Source organism: Monodon monoceros, unplaced genomic scaffold (assembly GCF_005190385.1).
Source record: "Monodon monoceros isolate NGI ecotype Baffin Bay Population unplaced genomic scaffold, NGI_Narwhal_1 Super_Scaffold_4, whole genome shotgun sequence".
Classification (NCBI taxonomy): domain Eukaryota; kingdom Metazoa; phylum Chordata; class Mammalia; order Artiodactyla; family Monodontidae; genus Monodon; species Monodon monoceros.
Window position 1 is genome coordinate 39,990,455 of NW_021703781.1, and position 21,366 is coordinate 40,011,820.

Genomic DNA, 21,366 nt, shown 5'->3' on the forward strand with positions numbered 1-21,366 from the left:
ATCAGAAATGTATATGTGAATATTTCTTCTCAATCTGTGGCTTGCATTTTCATTTCCTTTAACAGGATCTTTTGATAAGCATGTTGTTTTTTATGATTGTTTACTTAAGTATCCATCTATGTTTTCTTTTAGGAGCTATAATTTTAGCTTGTATGTTTTGTGTTAATTTTTTATGTATAATAAGATGCAAGGTTAAGCCCCTTTCCTTAAAAAAAAGCTAGTAGATACAGTTTCATTTGTTGATTTTTTTTCTTTCTCACTTAGTTGAATTAGTGTCTTTGTTAAATATTTAACCACAGAGTGGGAATGTGTTTTCTGTTTTATTGAACTCTTTGATTATTCTATGCCAATGCTACACTCCCTTATTTTAGCTTTATAGTAAGACAAATTTACATAGCATTAATTCCCTGAACTTGATCTGCCTTTACAGAGTATTTTTTCCCTATAAAAATGTTAGCATTGGCTTGTGAATATCTGGAAAAAAGTATGCTGAAATAACTCTATTTTGAAAGAATACATGTCTTTACACTGTTGAGTCTTTTTACCAATGAACTTGACATACTTCTCCAAATATTTATACCTTAATTATTTTCTTTAAGCAATGTCTTGTGTCTTGGCTGTTGTGGTCTTGAAGGGGTGTCCTTGTGTGGGAGCATCCCTATATAGTCTGCATGTGACCAATGGCTTTGGTGGGAGAGCTATATCTGATGTGCTCACCAATCACGTCTTTCCCCAGGATGGGCTAGCAGCTGTTACCTTGGTAGGAGGTGGGGCTGGAGATGGAGGGGCTAGAGCCAGAGCTATTTGTTGGCTGGGGCTTCTTCTCCGCTCAGTGGCTAACACTACTCCACTGGGAGTCGGGGTGGGTCCTAAGTTGCTGGAGCAGAATCCCTGAGGGTCCGCTCTGAGTTGGTAACATTCCCTCTAAGTGTCTGCTCTTTCCAGCACTGGCACCCTCGCTCCAGAGGGAAGCATTGCTGGAGTAAGAGGGCATAGAGCTGGCTCTCAGTGTGGGTCAGGGTGCAGACTGAGGTAGCCCTGGACCCACTCAGAGTTCCAGACTGCCCCTGATGTACTGCCTCCATAAGTGCCAGAAATGGCTGCCGCTGCCCCTTTCACTTTCCCTCCTGGGTCTGAGCTGACTCTGTCCCTCACAGCTGAACACTCTCCTTGGCTGCTCCAGCCCTTGCCCTTGTATGGAGCTGCATCCTGAAGCACGTGGGGCTGGAGGGGGTGCTAGGCTTAGACTGTTGCCTGCGCCAGAGTGATTGCAGGGAACCAACCAGAGTCTTGTGCAGTTTCAATATGCTTTCTCAGCCTTGTTTCAGGAGTAGGTAAGTGAGTGTGCACTCTTCAAGAGAAGAGTCTAGTTTTCTTAGCTGTGTACCCTCTCAGGGGCACAGGTCCTGACCTGATTGCTTCTTTTCCCTTCCTTCCCGATTCCGTGTGGATCTTTCTTACAGCCTTCATTGTACAAGTGTCTCACTGCCAGTCTCCAGTTAATTTTCAGTGAGACTTGCTTAACATGTATTTTTGATGTGTTTATGGAGGAGGTGAGTTCAACATCCTCCTTCTGCACTATCTTGATCTTCCTGGTCCAGTGTAGCGTTTTACTATCTTTAATGTCTGCTCTCTTCAATGAACATCCATACCAATTTAAATTCCATAAAGTATCAGACAGTCTGAATTCAGATATGATAGTCCTTGGAAATATTATAATTTTATATCACTTTAAGAATAAAAATGATAACATAAAAATTAAGTACTCAAGCCCCAAGGCAAGGGAAAAAACTTGCTTAGATTTTGAGACATATTCAGTGGGGGTTGAGATTGAAGATATGTTCAGTTTCTCTTAAATACATATAATTGATTTTACTCACATATAAATAAGGGTTTAGACTAGGAATACCAGACTATTGCCTAGTTGTACAGACCTGGGTTGTGTACAGGTATCTGTTAAATCTGCTTAACCACCTTCTCTGTCTGAGAGATATGTCCATGGCTTTGGCAAAGTGATTAAAGCCACTATTCTTTCTTTTTCCACTGCTGTATTCCAGGGGAGTAGAATACTGCCTGGCACATAGAAGGAAATCAGTGAATATTTGTCTCAGGCATTTACCAAAAATATAGGTGCACAGACCTAAGTTAGATTTTGAATGAGTTACTTAAATTATCTGGGCATGAATCAGTTTTAATGTATTTAAAAGGCATAAAATAATAGCTACTGTCTGCCTTCCATTTTTTGTAAGTAGTTTGTGCCCATCAATGTGTTTTATTTGCGAGTGTTTGGAAAACTATAACAAACACTATGAATATGAGGTAATATTTTCAGAGATTACACACCTACACACAAACGTACACACACAGAGCAAGTGCATCACATTAGTTTTTTTGTCTGTGTGTTTTTTTGTTTTCTTTTTGTTTTGTTTTGTTTTTTTGGTTATCCAGTCTTTGTTCTTTTTTGCCCCATAGGGAGGTGCCAAATGGTGAAATAAACCAAAAAAGTATATACTGGAGAAAAGTATACTTCTGATATTAATGCTACACAGATTAGTTATTTAAAATTGTTTTAAGAGTTACTTACAAATGTCATGATTGTAAATTTGAAAATAATTAAATACATTGTTGTTTCATTTATATAATCAAACATTTAATATAGATTTATCCCATAGTTAAATAAGTGCCAAAGAAAGAACCTAGCCTATGCTTCTTATATGAGCCCTATTACTAAGAATGCAATAGACAAAACATAAACTTCAACATGTTCTAGAAAAGAACTTAGCAACAGAAGCAAAGCCCAGAATCTAGTCTTGGTTTCTTGTATAACTTGGCCTTCGACCCTGTGTGAAATGACCCTACCTTTATGTTTTCTTTATGTTTATCAAATTTGCTTAATTTAATAACCCTGTTTCCAGCAATGTCACGATATTCTTTTAGAATCACATCTGTTAATATATATGGAAATTACATTACAAAGAGACAGCCTTAGAAATTTCAAGTGCTTCATTTATTTTCATTCATGTATCTTTAAAACACCTGAGAGAAGTGATGATTGTTCTTTTCTGGCCTCTGTAAATAGAGAGAGCTCAAGTACCAGGAAAGGATTCCGAGGAGGGCCTTCAAGGAAATTAAATGGTCTGAAAATTAAATACATTATATAAAGGCTAAAAGAACTTAGGTTAGAGAAAAAGACAGTAAAATTGATTGTTAGGCAAATTTAATATATATGGAACATGAGGAACATGCAGTGCCTCTACCACCACGTGGCCTTGTGAGCAACATGAATAATAAATAGAATTAAAAAATAATAAAGTTACAGTAATGGCTAAAAGGGCTGAGTAAGAATTGGTTTTATGGTGTTTATGGTATTTTAAGTTGTGATATTTCATTAAGAAATTTTAAACAAGCAAAGGAGTTGATGTTATGGATTGAATATTTCTCACCTCCAGAATTCATGTGTTGACATCCTAACCCCCAAACTGATGGCAACTAGGAGGTGTGGACTTTGATAGGTTAGACAGGTCATGAGAGTGGAGCCCTATTCAATGGAATTAGTGCCCTTATAAAAGAGACCCCAGAGAGCTCTCTTGCCCCTTCTGCCTTTGAGGACACAGCAAGAAGATGGCAGGCAGTCTGCAAACAGGAAGTGGGCTCTCACCAGACACCAAAAACTGCTGTTGCCTTGATCTTGGACTTCACAGCCTCCAGAACTATACGAAATAAATGTTTCTTGTTTAAGCCACTCAGCCTATGGTATTTGTGGTATAGCAGCCCAAATGGACTAAGGCAGTTGATCGCCTTCTATACTTAATGACTAGCCTCACCTAATTTTCTAAAAACAAACCTTATTTTGGTTGAAGGGAGGAGGAATGAATCACTGGAAAAACAATACAAAACAAAAAAATGAGAAGAAAACAACAAAAATATTTAAATTCCTGGGCATGTTTTCAGCTAGAAGTTTCCTTGTGTTGCAGCTCTCATAAAAGAATCACAAGCAGAAATACAAAGTCAAGAGGATATTTTGCATGTAAGCTTCCCCTTATCCTTCCTGACTGTAACATGGATGCATATTTGATACTAACGTCTCTACATTTTTGGAAATTAAGAGGCTTGCAGTAGCTCGTATCCACAGGATAAAAAATGATTTCAATACAGTGTGACTAGGAGAAATAGATGAAGGGTATCTTTACTCAAGGAGTCAGTAGTCTTGATGGAGAGGAAGAGAGCATCAGGGTTTCCTAAATTAGCATGGAATGAGAAGTGGAATGCAAGAATTCATGTGGATGCTCTGGCAAGGGACATGCTAAGAAACACCCCAGCTAAAGAGGGAGGTCTGGACTGTGGGGGTCTGGTCGTAAAGAGCCATGGCTATCCTCTGACAGGAGGGGGCTGCAGTACGGAGGCTTAAATTCAAATTCTGACTCAACCACTTGCTAACAGTGTAACCCTGTTTCTTATATTCTCTATGTTTGAATTATTTTGTTTTTAAATAAGTAAAATGAATAATTTCACAGATATTCATGTTTGAGCATTAGATGAATGATCATATATCAATATGTATCATATTTATTTGAAGTTTATTGATGAAAGAAGATAAAAAGAGAAAGACTGACTTGTTCTTTTTTTGCATTTATTTATTTAAAATATTTTATTTTTATATAATTTTTAAAGGTTTATTTTCCATTTACAGTTACTACAAAATATTGGCTATATTCTCTGTGTGGTACAATACATCCTTGAGCCTATCATACACCTAGTAGTTTGTACCTCCCACTTCCCCATCCCTTATTGCCCCTCCCCCCCAACTGGTAACCACTAATTTGTTCTCTATATCTGTGAGTCTGCTTCTTTTATGTTATATTCACTAGTTTGTTGTATAGGACTAACTTGTTCTTGATAGTATCATGGGGATTGTGAACTGTTTGAAAGTTATGAGAACTGTGAATGAAGGCTTTTCCCTTTTCCATGCCCAGAGAGGTAGCATGAAAATACTAAGAAAAACTGATCTGAGTATATCCTAAAGTAATCGTGATATAAATGTGCATAGAGTGATGTCATAAGTAGGGTAGACTTAGGGCTATTTTCCCCAAAGAAGTTTCACACTGTAATGGAATTGTAATGGAATGGTGTGTAAAGGAATACACGATTTTACAGATGTCAACTATTTTTATGTGAATAAATTTTATGAAATGAGATAAAAGTAAGAAGGGAATGTAGAGAAGAAAGGTTAAAACTTGTGCCATGATCTGCTTCTTAGACATGAAGTTATTTTAAGAAAAAAAATTTTGCAAAGCCTTCCATTTCTCAACCCTTCTCCACTATTTTCCTCTGCACCTAGAACTACCATGCTTTTGTCAAACAACTAAAATAATTTTTCTTTTGGCGTCTTTTGTTATACACATGAAAAATCAAGCATAAATAAAACATAAAAAATAATCCAAATTAGGAATTATAAGAACCAAATTAATTTTACCTTCAAAATCTTGACATTTTAAATTTATATCACATGTAAGCAGTTGCAGGTAGATGCATTCATAATTGAAATAGCTATCAATTAAATGTATATTATAATGAGATAAAATGAATTATTAAGTATCTATAATAAACATCTTATCATCCTAATATTTCATGGAATTATCTAAAGGAAACAAAGAAAAACAATCAGAATCACAAATACATTTTGAAGGCTGCATATATCATTAAACTTAAACTAGCATTGAAACATTTATTCATTCATTAATACTTACTTCTTAGATGGCCACTTCTTTGGATTTCCCAGAAAAGTCAGAATTCAAAAATGTTCCCTATACTAAATAACACAGAATCTTAGGATAGCTTAGAATTAGGAAACAGTTTTAGTTATAAAAACAATCATCCTTTTAACCATAAAAATGGTGAACTGGAGTACACCCGTTCTTTTGAAGTTCAAGAAATTAAAAACCATTTTTTAAAATTTCACTCTTCTATTTGAAGTAATTGCCTCAATCTAGTTAAATCAACTCTGGTGGTTGTAGTATGGAAGACTGTAGGAAAAGTTTAGATGTTATCTTTTTAATGACTTCTTAAAATAGTGTTTGTTTAATTGCATATTAAATAATTATTACTTCAAACACGAAATTACTATAACTAAGGGACAGAAAAGGCATTGCCAACATTTTTGGCTATTGTGTACAGAGACTAAAGATATATAGTTGTTTTTTTTTTTAATTTGGAAGTATTGATCCAGTTACTCCAGTTACAGCTCTTAATTTGAATGTCCACTGATTAATAAAATTTATTACTTATGCTAATTATGGACTTCTACAATCTAAAGGCTAAAATTCTTATTTTCATTTTTTGAGTCTAATATTTTCCAATAGTGATTGAGATTTTATTCTGGTATATTCTTATTAATTGTCTATTAAGACATCAGTGATAGAGTGATTTACATAGATATTGCTTAAATAACACATGAACTTAAATTTCTCAGCATGTTTGCCTTATATTTACCTTCAATTTTTTTTTGCTCTTATATTGCAAAAAAGTAAATGGAAAAAACAGTCAACCACTGCTGTCTTCCCTTCACTTGATCATCTTCAAATAGACTTGCATCCTTGCCTTATGGAAAAATACGTTCTCAAATGCAGACAGTCCTTTAGGGAAAAGTAGGTTATACTAAGAAGTAAATAAAGCAGGGGTTCAAGCTTTAATCTAAATGAATTATACTGAGATGAGTTCAGTATAACTCTCCCATAAATTCTTCTGCTTATATTTAAAGAAAAAAGAGAGAAAAAGAAGGAAAGAAAGAGAGAAAAGAGGGAATACAGGGAGGGTGGGAAGAAGGGAGAACGGGAGGAGCAGGCGGGGAGAGAAAAGAGTAGCAAGTAGGAAAGGAGAGGAGGAAGAGTGGGAAAGAAAGAGATGGAATGGAAGGAGGAAATTTTATTCTATAATTATTTATGGAAATAAGTATCTGTTCATGTTAAACCCAAGTTCAAGTCTCTACATCCCCCCTCCATGAAAAATGTGTTTCAAGGACTAACAGTTCAACTCGTAGTCACTCTTCTCTATTCCAGCCCTTCTTCAAAAACTTCTTGTTGTATACCTTTCGATTTCTTTTTGACTGATTAAGAGTAAAACTTATTTAATAGTCACATTTACTCAAAATAACTAACAAGAATACTACCAGAGAGAAACGGAAACACAATGTGCACAAAGCAAGGGCATGAAGTTTATGTCAGATCATCCAGGTGTTGTGGGTACTGGATGCTTCCTGAACCATCCAGATGCTTCTCTGTTGCCTGTCCACAACTTCTGTTGTGTTTGTGTGGTGAAAAGCTTTTATTTCATTTCTTCTGGGTAAATGTGAAATATCATAAGACTAGAGGTGAATGAGCTGGTGATTATGAATAGCATTCTTTGGGCTTTCCATCCTTAAGGGCAAGCTTAGCAGATGTAACAAACAATATTCTCTGAATGACAAGCAGAAAGGTTCACATCTACCTGATTTACAAGAATCACAATTATAGCAGCAATAAACAACAGCAATGAAGCTCAGCACTGTCATTAAGGAAAACTGTGTTAGCAAGTAAATAAGAGAAAAGAGCATGTTTCATCATGACTGAGAAGGCAGGTTTTGTCTTCCTTTGAACCAGCAGGTTTCCTTTACTATGACAGATATCTGAGAAATGCAGGATGCAAACCGCTTTACATCTATAGACAAATTGTTGAGAAAAATAAAAGTATGAGACTCCAATGTTTATAAGTACCCATCATATCTTGGCTAATCCAGTATGTTTTCTTCAGAGGTAATCAGAAATGTCAGGAGTCAGGTCATATTTGACACATTATATCATAGCAAAATTAGGATTTAAAAAATCCTGCAACAAATGTTTGATATTTCCTTTGCTTATATAATTTTTTGCAGATAAAAAAATGAACTAAAATCAAACCTGTAGAAAAGTTAAAAGTTACAAAACTTATTATTTTCTGTATCATTTGGAAGTAAGTTGGCAACATGATAACCCATAACTCTTGAAGACTTCGGTGTATATTTCCTACAAACAGGGATATTCCTCTACACAACTGCAATATAACCACTAGAATCAGGAAATCAGCATTAATACACTACTATCTTCTAATCCTTATACACCACTGGAGTTTTGCCTAGTGTCAATATAACATCTTACATATCTAATGGATCAAATTCAGAATGTCTTTTTCTTTCAACTTTTATCACCTTGACACCTGAAAAAATTATGGGACATTTATATAGATCTCCCTTCAATTTGGGTTTTTGTCTTCTTTCTTCACCATTAGGTTAAAGCTGTGCATCGGCAGGAATCTCAGAGAAATGATTCTTTGCTTCTCTTGTTGCTTCCCAGATTTTGACTTGCCCTGTTAATGAGGATGTTTACTTTCATCATTTCCAGTAGGTGGTGTCTGCAGGGCTTCTCTGATGTAAAATGTATTCCCTTTTGCTTTGTAATTAATTTTTTTTTGAGGAGATACTTTGAGATGATATAAATATTTTATTCCTATCAAACTTTCAATTTAAACTTTATTAATTTATATCAACATGAACTCATGGTTTCCTTTGTTATACAGAGAATAACAGTTTATTAATATCATTATCATTTTGATAATGAATATTTCCCATATATGTACAGTCACAACTCCTTTAAAATGATTCTCATAAATTTTTGCTATGTCCTTTTTATTCCTGGCAGAGCAAAATATGTCCAATTCATCTTATATTTTCTTTGTCCCAGGCCGGGAAATAACCATTTCTAAAGCTATCCTTGATTCCTTTTGATGCAGAATGGTATTTACAAGTCAAGATCTGGAGCTAGTTCTACACATTGCTGTCGGGTTGCCACTGCTCCCAGATCTTCTGAATGAAAAGAGTTAGGGAAAAAATATATATATTGCAAGTACATTCACTTATATATACTGAAAAGCTGTGTATTATACACCAATATTCCCAACTCTGCTACAGTATCATTGTAGTTTTCTTTCTTTCCATATTTGCAACTTCTTCTGTACCTCTAGAAACCCAGCTCTCATTACTCCACTTATCAAGGCTGCCAGTTGCATTTGTTTATCTGAAATACAAATTTAACTGGTTGTTCTGTGTTTTATCTGGCAACTCTACCTGTATATATGTAACCAAGTCCTGGGATTGCCATTGCCCTCCCTCCCCTTATATATTCAGGCCCTAGGCTGCCTCTCCACGTGGATGCATTACTCATCCTTCTCTGAGACCCCATGCTGATCCTATCCTCTGTGGGCTGGTCCTCCTCAGCCTACATATTATCTCCCCCCCTTATACGCATGCCTTTCTTATGCTGTCCAGGTTCTGACTCCCATAAAAATTAAAAACTTTTATTTGGTGAAAGCTTATGTGAGATGGATGAAAGGCCAAGCTACATATTGGGAGAAAATACTTGCAAACTACAAATCCTATAAAGACTCAGTATCTAGAACATATCAAGAACTACCAATATCCAATGGTAAAAACTAAACTATACAGTTAGAGAATGGGCAAAAGATATGAACAGGCCACTGGTTAAATATTTGAAACTGAACCTCTCCCATATTTTAGAGAAAAATTACTGTCCTAACTTTTAGTTAAATATATTGCAAACAGGTACAGTGTGTGTGTGTGTGTATATATATATATATATATATATTTATAATATATGTGTGCACATATATCATGTTAATATAATAAATATATATGTATAATAAATATTTATGTGTATGTATAGTTGTGTGTGTGCATGTGTGTATGTTGTGTTTGCTAAATTGAAGGAAGATTACAATTAAAAGGAATAAAGGCTACGTCTACACATGACAGACCCAAGATTAAAGTTTATGATCAAAATTTATTCATGTATATCAGGGATGAAGTTACTACACATGGGAACAAGTCTGTTTTTGTGAAGAAACGTTTAGTGGAACACAACCATATGCATCCCTGTAGGTATTTCCTATGGCTGCTTTTGTGCTACAGGAGCTTAGTTAGGTAATTGCAACATTGATCATAGGGCCCACAAAACCTAAAATGTTTAATAGCTAGCCCTTCAGAGCAGAAGTTTTGGCAACCCCTTATTTAGATGGTTAGGATTCACAGTGTCAAATAACGCTGATATTCGAATCTCTGATTCTCTGAAGACACAACTAATTTTAGTTTTAGTCATTCATGTTATTTTACTCCCTTATTCGGTTTAAATTCTTAATTTTCTCCAAGTCTGCTGCTTCTTTGTATTTGTAATAACTAACTCAGTAATATTTTACATCTTAGATTGTTTGATAAACACTGTACAAACTAATACTTTGGTATTCTGAGAGGATGACAGTTCACACTGGCCTGTGGAATCTGAATATCTCTTGAAAGGCATAGAGAAAACTGAGAGGACAGATGATGTGTTCACCCTTGGTGACAATTTTGCTACATTTCTTAAACTCAGTTTGGGTTTTCTGTGCCTTTTTTTTCCTCTTGATAACATCTTCAAGTTATGCAAAAATGTTACCTAATGTTCCGTTTTTCACTGTTTAAATGACAGGATAAGTGTTTATTCATAGATCTCATTGGAATTTGAAATAACCAAGAAAGGTCACTCTAAGAAATTACAGAGTTCTAAGACAATTGATTTATTTTCCCTCTAAATCCCAATAGTATTAGTTTTCTCCCTTTATGCTTTTTACCATTATAACTTGCATAAATGGAATAGAGGATACCTCTGAGTATCTCATTTGAGAGCAGGACTGCTTTTAAAAGTTCATTATATTAAATTTTGAAAAATAACATGTGACATCACAACCTGTATAATGTTTTAATGTTTATCATAATGGGTCACTTTGCCAAGTTCTTATTTTAGTATGGTATGAATCTCTTACGTGGTAACATTCTTTTCTTCATTTGAAAAACAAATCTTAATGCCCAGCATCCAAAATAATATTTTTTAAAACATAATTAGAATAAAATATTACACCAATACAGTAATAAATCAATCTCTATTATATTTCAAAATCATCACCAGCATGGAATGTATTTACTACTCTGACATTAATATCATCAGAGTTTTGAATGGGAGGTAAGTCAATGGCTTTCAGATCTCTCTCATCATTGCATATAAGAAATAAGTACAAAAAATATATATATATATGTTAAAGTAGATAGAAATATGCACAGATAATTTTGATTCCCTTTAATGTTTATAGCATTTAATATAAAACTAAAAAGATCAATGTCAGAAGTAGTCTATTACTCTTTAAACATATCAAAGCGTATAATATACAGTTATTTTTTGTAACATGTAATATATACTTTTTCTTTTTTGTAGAATACTGTGGAAGTACTTAGACAATAGAATAAAATATTAGTGATATAGGCACTCTACCTTCTTGCCATACCTTTCGGTATGAAGTATTCATCTTGTGTCTTGAAGCACATATTAAATAAAAATGCAGCTTTGATATTTTCCAAGTGGCATTTAAACTAAAGTTAGATTTTTTAAAAATTCAATTCCCCAGAGTCAATTTTTTCAATTAAAAATATTTCAGAATTACATTGTTCAACATCTTATAAAAGGAAATAAAAATGTACTATACAACAAGATTTTGATTTACAGAAGCTTTAGGAACTATAGAGAAATTAAAAGAAACATGAAACAAAAAAGACAATAGATAATGTCTTGTGTTTATATTCACCAGTTATTCACCAGTTATATTCACCAGCATTGATTTTTATTTTTAGAACTCAAGAGACTGGAAGCATGATGGTCACCTAAATGAACTACTTAGTTTATCCTTGAGTATGGAATCTTCTTTGTCAGTCTCCTGTGAAATTTAGTGATTGCCTTTCTAACACTTCTTCATGTCAAACAAGCTTGGTGTCTTTGATAAAGACAAGGTTAGCTGTGAAAGTAACTTTCACTCATATGTCAGAATTGTGCAAATATTTAGAGAAAAGGAAATGAGACCAAAGGTTTAGGGCTGACATTCAATTGTAAGAGATATAAAACATTCATAAAAGAGTATGGGTCTTTAAATTAAACACTCTCTGTGAAAAAAAAAAAATCCAAGAACTATAAAAAGGAAGATCTTTTGTGTCTCGCAGGTTTTCTCTAGAGTAGAATGAATGCATAGAGTACCATCATGTTTTTAAATAATTCATTAAGAATGATAAGTCAACTCTTCTGATTCTACATTCATGTTCATTATCCAAACACTGATGATAGTTTGATTTCTTGATGGAAATTTTTCTAGAAGACAAAGACATGCAAATAAGCAAATCTGGGTATCTACTGCACTTGAAATTAATTTTTTATTGAAATTAATACTTTAGCACTCTGTGTTTTAAACTGTAGCAATAAGACCATTTATGAAAACAAAAGTAACTTGAATTGTTGAATGTGTCATCTATTTCCTCTTTTATTGGACAAGTAGGATATTATAATTTTCTGATAATATTTGTATCCAGTCTGGCACCCCTGTGCATATATTGCCAAAAGGGAAATGTTAAAATTTTAACTTATCTTTTCCACTTACTGGCAAAACTTAATGCATCTGTCTAAAATGGAGATGCACATTTTATACTTACCTTATTAATATGCAAAGTTTAATAGCTATAGAATCAAATCATTTAATTTCCAGTAGTGGTATGAGAATATATCAGAGTTCAGCAAAGTTGTTTCTCTTTCTGATATCATTTATTCCTTAGTATAAGGATTAGGTATATTTCAGGGACCCCTTAAATTAGTCACATAATTCACCTTAAATAGAGTAGGCCCTCAAAGATAGTAGAAGCTGCTAGCTGATTTACATTCATGGTTTGATAGATTGGGGAAGTGTTTCTGAAGAGGTCACTCTTAAGTTACTCTTTCTTTTATTTTCTTTTTTTCTTTTTTTTAACTGAAGTATAGTTGACTTACAATATTACAGTTTACCCTTGAACAACACATGGGTTAGGGTGCCAACCCTCCATGCAACTATAACTTATAGTTGGCCTTCAGTGAACTCTGTTCTTCTTTATACATGGTTCCTACTTGTCTGTGGTTCCACATCTGCAGATTCAACCAATTTCGGATTCTGTAGTACTGTAGTATTTACTATTAAAAAAATACATGTATGAGTGGTACCAGGAAGTTTAAACCCCTGTTGTTCAAGAGTCAACTATATGTTAGTTCCAGCTGTACAACATAGTGATTTGACATTTATATACGTTATGAATTGATAACCATGATAAGCCTGCTAATCATCTGTCACCATATAAAGTTATTACAATATTATGAACTATATTACCTGTGCTGTACATTACATTCTTCTGACTTATTTTGTTATTGAGGTACAGTTGATTTACAATATTATATTAGTCTCAGTATACAACATAGTGATTCAAAATTTTTATAGATTGTACTCCATTGATAGTTATTGTAAAATATTGGCTTTAGTCCCTGTGCTGTACAATATATCCTTGTAGCTTATTTATTTTATACATAGTAGTTTGTACTTCTTAATCCCCTTCCCCTGCCTTGCTCCTCCCATGTACTCATCTCCCCGCTGATAATCACTAGTTTTTTCTCTGTATCTGTGAGTCTGTTTCTATTTTGTTATATTCATTCATTTCATTTTTTAGATTCCGCATGTAAGTGAAAACATACAGTATATGTCTTTCTCTGTCTGACCTACCTCACTGAGCATAATACCCTCCAGGTCCATCCATGTTGTTGCAAATGGCAAAATTACATACTTTTTTATGGCTGAGTAATATTGTGTGTGTGTGTGTGTGTGTGTGTGTATGTACCCCACATCTTTATCCATTCATCTCTTGATGAACACTTAGGCTGCTTCCATATCTTGGCTATTGTAAATAATGCTGCTATGAACATCAGGGTACATGTATCTTTTCAAATTAGTGTTCACTTATACTTATTTTATAACTGGAAGTTTACACCTCTTAATCCACTTCGCCTATTTTACACAAATCCCCACCCCTTTGTCAACCACCATGAGTCTGTTTTGGCTTTATTTTGTTTGTTCATTTGTTTTGTTTTTTAGATTCCACATGTAAGTGAAATCATATTCTATTTGTCTGTTTGACTTATTTCACTTAGCATGATACCCTCTAGATCCATCCATGTTGTTGCAAATGACAAAATTTCATTCTTTCTATGACTAATATTCCATTATATATATGTGTGTGTGTGTATGTGTGTGTGTGTGTGTGTGTGTGTGTGTGTGTGTATATATATACACATACACATCTTCCTTATCCATTTATCAACTGATGGACACTTAGGTTGCGTCCATATCTTGGTTATTGTAAATAAGGGTGCAGTGAACATAAGGGTGCATTTACCTTTTTGAATTCATGTTTTTGTGGGTTTTTTTGATAAATACCCAGACGTAGAAACTATGGATCATATGGTAATTTAATTTTTAATTTTTTAAGGAAATTCCATACCGTCTTCTATAGTGACTGCACCAATTTACATTCCCACTAACAGTACATGAGAGTTCCCTTTTCTCCACATCCTCACCAATACTTGTTACATGTCTTTTTATTAGCCATTCTGACAGGTGTGAAGTGATATCTCTTTTTTTTTCTAAACTGTATATTTATGTGTATTTATTTTTGGCTGCATTGGGTCTTCATTGCTGCACATGGGCTTTTTTCTAATTGTGGCAAGCGGGGGCTACTCTTTGTTGTGGTGAGCAGGCTTCTCATTGCGGTGGCTTCTCTGGTTGCAGAGTATGGGCTCTAGGCACGCGGGCTTCAGTAGTTGTGGTGTGTGGGCTCAGTAGTTGTGGTTCTTGGGCTCTAGAGCGCAGGCTCAGTAGTTGTGGCGCATGGACTTAGTTGCTCCACGGCATGTGGGATCTTCCTGGACCAGGGCTCGAACCCATGTCCCCTGCATTGGCAGGCAGATTCTTAACCACCACACCACCAGGGAAGCCCCTCATTGTGGTTTTAATATGCATTTCCCTGATGAATAGTTATACTGAGCATCTTTTCATGTGCCTGTTGGCCATCTGTATATTTTCTTTGGAAAAATGTCTATTCAGGTCCTCTGCTTATTTTTTAATCAGATTGTTTGTTGTTTTTGATATTGAGTTGTATGAATTCTTTATAAATTTTGAATATAAACACCTTATAGGATATAGTATTTGCAAATATTTTCTCCCATTCAGTAGGTTGCCTTTTCTTTTATTAATGGTTTTCTTTGCTGTACAAAAGCTTTTTAGATTGATGTAGTCCCATTTGTTTTTTATTTTTTTGCATTTGTTGCCCTTGCCTGGGTAGATAGATCCAAAAAATATTTCTTAGATCGATGTCAAAGAGCATACCACCTAGGTTTTTGGGATTTTTTTTCCTAGGAGTTTTATCCTTTCAGGTCTTACATTTAAGTCTTTAACCAATTTTGAGTTTAATATTTGACAAGAAAGTGGTCCAGTTTGATTCTTTTACAGGCTGCTGTCCAGTTTTCTCAACACCATTTATTGAAGACGCTAGTTTAGTACTGATGAACTCCTTTAGCTTTTGCTTGTCCAGGAAACTTGATATCTCTCTTTCAATTCTGAAGACCCTGTGTACCTTCCTGTCGTGTTTGGCATGTAATTGTTGTGAGCACGCTGGCGTTGGCCCCCAGTTTACCTGTCTGTGAGGACTGCCCATGACTTCTGTGGGCACGTTGGCGGGTGGGCTTGTTCCTGGGCTGGCTGTGCAATACCCGGCATCAACTGCTGCATGAGCACTCGTGTGGGGCTTTTCCTCAGCATGGCTGGCTGTGAGGCCATGTCATGACTGTTGCTGGCAATTGTTATGTGAAGCTGGACTCCTGGAGCGAAGGCCTCATTTGGGGGGCACTGGTGCCAGCCAGGGTGGTGCACCATTTTGGGGAGGGGTGGGAGTGACACTGGAGGTGTCCAGGTGCCACTGATACTCTTTCAGTTTTCCTCTGTCCTTGCAAGATCAAGGAAATTCCAAGGAAATAGAAAGAGTTTTGAGGTGCAATATACAAATAAGTCAAAATGCGTAAACAGAGACTATGTTCTAATATATTTAAAAATATTTTCATTTTTCAGACATCTACTGGCTTTAGGTTTTATGCATGGTCTTGTGCTATAAGCAGTTATATCAAGTTTTCTAAGTTTTCCCATCAGTATTGTTTTCCTTCTGTTTATAATTTCAGATTATTTTAGTTTTCATATATAACTGTATTGTTCAACTGAATTAAATATATAATAGATATATAGCATATAGCTCGTATATATCTATTTTATGTGTATATGTATATTTATCTACATAATGGTATTATATAATATATAATGACCATCAATGTCAATATATATAGTGAATGAATGTCTCTCTCTGTATATAATATATATTATTATATATGAATAATCACATAATATATAAAATCTATATATATATACATATGTAGGCAGATAGATACACATATGATATGGTTTCATTGGTATATTACACCACCACCTGACATACCTATTTTTTTAATATAATTTTTCCTTGAGAAATTTTAGGTTCATAGCAAAATTGAAATTGCAGAGTTCCTGTGTACCCCTGCCCCCAAACACGCACAGCCTCCTTGACCAGGTAATAGTGACCCATTTAGCAGTACTTCCCAAGCCAATTTTCAGTTGCCAGTTTGATTTGTATATCCCTCCTCTATTCACCTATAGCTTCTATCACTTCCTAATAAAGTCACAAATTACAATATTTTTTTAACTGAATTATTGACTGACTTCTGTGGTAAGGTTTTCAATAACTTATGAATTTTTTTAGCTTTATGGTCTAAAAACCCACTAGAGATACTGTCCACACAATAATATCACTCAATAGATTGTGGCTTAATAAATGTCTTATTTTTTAATCTTTCAAAATCACACCAAGCTGTTTCATATAAGTTTATATAAATTGACAATGGCAATATATTGCAATATTATCATAGCATCAGTACATTTTAATTTTGAGACTCTCAAAGTCTTGATGAGGAAAGAAAAAAATAAGCTTAAATTAAAGAAATACTTCAAAAATACAAGCATTTATTATCTCTCACAGTATTTGTTGGTTAAGAATTTAGGAGTAGCTAACTGAATAATTATGTCTTAGGGTCTCTCATGTGTTTGCAGTGAAGATGTTGGCTGGAGCTGAAGTTGTTTGAAGGTTTAACTGGGACTGGAAGGTCTTTTTCCAAGGTGATTCATTCAAAATGCCTGGCAAGTTAGTCATGCTGTTGACAGGAAGCCTCAGTTCCTTGCCATGTGGGCATTTCCATAGTACTTTTTGAGTGTCCTCGTGACATGCAACTAATCATCTCTAGAGCAAGTGACCCAAGAAAACAAGGTGTAAGCCACAATGACTTTTATGACCTAGCTTCAGAAGTCAGATCTGTCATTTTTATAGTATCCTGTTGGTTACACAGGTCAGCCCTATTCAGAGAGGGAGAAAACTACACAAGGAATGAATGCCGGGAAGCAGTAATGTCCCAGGGGTACATTTTAAAGGCTGCCTACAACTGTCATTCAGGTCAAAAATTCAAATTCATGTAGTCTGATTCTAGAACCTTATTTAATATGGCTCTGCTAGTCACTAGCTGTATGATCTTGGTAAATTACTTCACCTCTCTGAGTTTTAATTTTTCATTCATAAAATGGAGATGGTAATAGTGTCTCCCTGATAGAGTTGTATGTTGCTCTCAAGATCAAGAAAACTGTGAAGTAAAAGTGTTACCAGGCAGATTTTTTGAACATCATAGAAAGTTAATCTGGAAAATTTAAGCCAAAAAGACCAATAAACTATTACCATTGGAGTTATCTATTCCACTGGACAGAACTTATTTGAATCTCTACTAAATAAATATCTATAAGATAGATTTTTGACCCTAGAAGAATTGTAATCTAGACCAGATAATACATAGTCGATCTCAACACCTCACTGAAATATCACCCAGGAATTTATTTACCTTCTTTCTACCTTTTGAATTATTTTTGTGATAGTCTTCATAGAAAGTATATTTCCAAAATATAGACATTTCTGTGTAGTTTTGCCTTCAGTGTTTTTAAGAATTACATGAAATGGGATATTATAAGTGAAAACGGTATGTAAACAAAAAATACAGATTCATTGTGTTTCTTGATAAATATAAATATTCACTTTGTAGGAAAAACCATTATTTTGTTAGTTTTGATTATGTAAATTAGATGTTTCCTTGTAATGAAATTATCACTTAAATTCCAATCAGTGAAGCTTGGAGAGCAAACTCCTCCACCCTGCACAGATATACCACAACCCCAAAGCCTTGTCAAGCGGCACTGTCTTTCCTTTACTATAAAATTAAAGTGTGTCATCTGCTTCTCCAAATCTCTTGACATGTCTGTATTTTACACAGTGTAGATTTTGTGAACTCTCCTTTGCATTTAAGGAATTGTCACATTTATATATTTTTATATCTTTCATTTCAGTGAATTATTGACTAACATATGGTGGCAATGTGTGTTATTAAAAATATAATTGAGAAATTCCATAGCATTTTTGTCAACTACTTTAGTGTTATGTATTAAGAATGACATTTCTAACAGAAATACTCTCCTTAAGACCCTGCAGTTGACCTTATGCTTGCCTATTTGGTGAATTGAAAGGTCAGGGCCCAAAAGCAATGTCAATTCTTGATCAGACAAAAAAAAGAATAAAGAAAGGTACAGGTAGTAGTCTAACTCCTTATTGACAGAAGTTTTCTAAGCCCATTTGAGAGAGACAGTGTCAGCTCTCTGCAAATGTCAAATCCATGCCTGATGCTTTCTGACAAATGAAGAGTAATACAAAATTGCAAAGAAGGTTAAGTTTTTATTTGGAACCTTTACGTACTGTCTTTTGCAAATCTCCCTTCACCTTTTATATCCTTATTCATTGTGAAACTTTAAGATGCCAAATGTAAACAACTATAAAATGCAATCCTATAAGGATCAGGTAGATAATAAATTAACTGTGCACATATGTAGTATGAATGATGGTCATTGAAGGAAACTTGAGTGTGAATGTGTGTACATGTCTTTTAAGACATGAAAGTTTTCTTTGTGTTCTGATTGAGGCTATACTTCTTTGTGAGCTGTATGTTGCCAGAAATTCCAATTTTTCAAGAAAAACTAGAAATCTCTACTCTAAGTGAAATATCTTAATTTTTTTAATTGACCTAATTTTTATAAAACATAAATAATGTTCAAATAAAACATGTCTGACTAAAATATAGACAAGCCTAGATTGATCTTAAATCTTGAACATGTCCTTCATGGCAGTAACATGGCCAAATTTAGAAAAATGTTTAGCTAACTCAGAGTTGTAAAATTCATTTGATATTCAGGTAGTAGGAGCAGTATTTAAAAATGAACAAAAATTAATTTATTAGGTAAGTACAATATTTAAATGATCAAAATAAACTCATTTATAGAAAATATCAGGTTAAATTATGCATCAATTTGTAACTAAGTGTAAGAAGTAAAATTAACGATTTTTCAAATGTGTTATTCATTCATCTTTCATCCATTTATTTAGAAAAAAATTCCATTCCATGGACAGATGGTTTAAGATATGTGTTGATTATACCTAGTAGTATAATGTGTCCAAATGCTTTGGCTGAAATGTCATGTCAATTAAGGTAAAAATCAGATGGCCTGGAATCTCCACTAGCAAAGTATTGCCACTCAGTGAATTTGCCAAGGTCTTAGTGACGACTTAAAGTGAATAAATCATAGAAAAGCTAATCAGACCAATTTCCCCTGGACAGTCTTAGAATCCTTGCTTAAGCTAAATTGCACAATCTGCTGTTTTGGACTGGCCAGATTGCAATCACATCTCTTGCTGTCTATATATCCTTCTCAGCACCAGTTGCTGTTCTGAGACTCACAACATCTTATAATATTTGGTAGAAGTAGTTTTTCTTAACAAGAATCCTTGACCAAGTCAATTAACCACTCAAGTCTCAGCATCCTCATTTATTTTTTAGTAAGTTTCAGAATGCTATAATTTCTAGCTTCTATTCCTGAAAAATAATTTTAAAATGTATGTCATAGGAAGTATATGATCCTTTTGGTAGAGACCTGTCTCCTCTGGGGAAGTGAGAAATGTATTATCACAGTAGAAATGTAGTTTTGGCAAGGCTGATATTAAATACACTGATATTAAATATTGAGAAAAAAATCACCTTCCTAACATGTTTAGTACTTTGACCCCCTACAGATAAGGTGAGATTTTGCTTATTTAATTATCAGGCACTTAAATGATTTAATGGTAAAGGGGTTAGAAAAGGCCCAGCTGATAAATAATCAATTCACACATAAGTTTACCAGGTGTCTTTAGTCTCTTCTTAAGAATCTTAGAGCTATTCATGACTTGCTGTATTATTTATTATACTCATTAGAGAAAAATGATAAATATTGAAGATATAAAGAAGAAATTTAAAGTACCCATTATTCTACTTCTCAATTATAAATACAATGTTATAGTAGATTTCCAAGTTTGTGGTACATCTATAATTTTTACTATTTATTACTGGTGTAGCTCACAAATACGATAATTTATTTTTCACTTAGCTGTGTAATGTAAGCATGTCATATAATTTTTGAAGTTCTCATAAACAGTATATCATGACCACAAAAACTTATATAGCCAGTAACAAATTACCAAAAACTTAGTAATTTAATACAACATAAATTTATTCTTATACAGTTATGGGAGTCAAAAGACTAAAGTGAGTTTAGAACCTGGCATTTCTTCTGGAGACTGTAGAGGAGAACCGGTTTCCTTGCGTTTATCACTTTAGAGGCAGCCTGCATTCCTTAGCTTGTGACCCCTTTCTCCATCTTCAAAGCCAACAGCCTAGCATATTTTCTTCTCTGATCTGCCTCCCTCTCATAAAGACCCTTGGAGATTGTATCAGGCGACCTGATTATCCTGGGATAATCCAGGACAATCTCCTAATTTCAAAATTCTTGATTAAATCTCACCTGTAAAGTTCCTTTTACCATGTAAGACACTATAATAACAGGTTTTGGGGTTAGGAGATTGACATCTTTGGGGCTATTATTCTGTGCACAGTATAACCCTATTTTTGACATTTGCTGTCTTTTTTCCTTGTTATTATATGTAACAGTGCATTTGACATGTATATACTTTTCTTTTTTCAGATAACTTCAGAAAATAATTTGCTTTGTTTCACTTTCAGAGTAAATCTTTAGAAGTGTAACTATTAATGCACTTCTATGTAATTAATGTTTCTAAATTACAGGATACACACACACACACACACACACACACAATGGAATATTAGTCATAAGAAAGAATGAAATAATACCATTTGTAGCAAC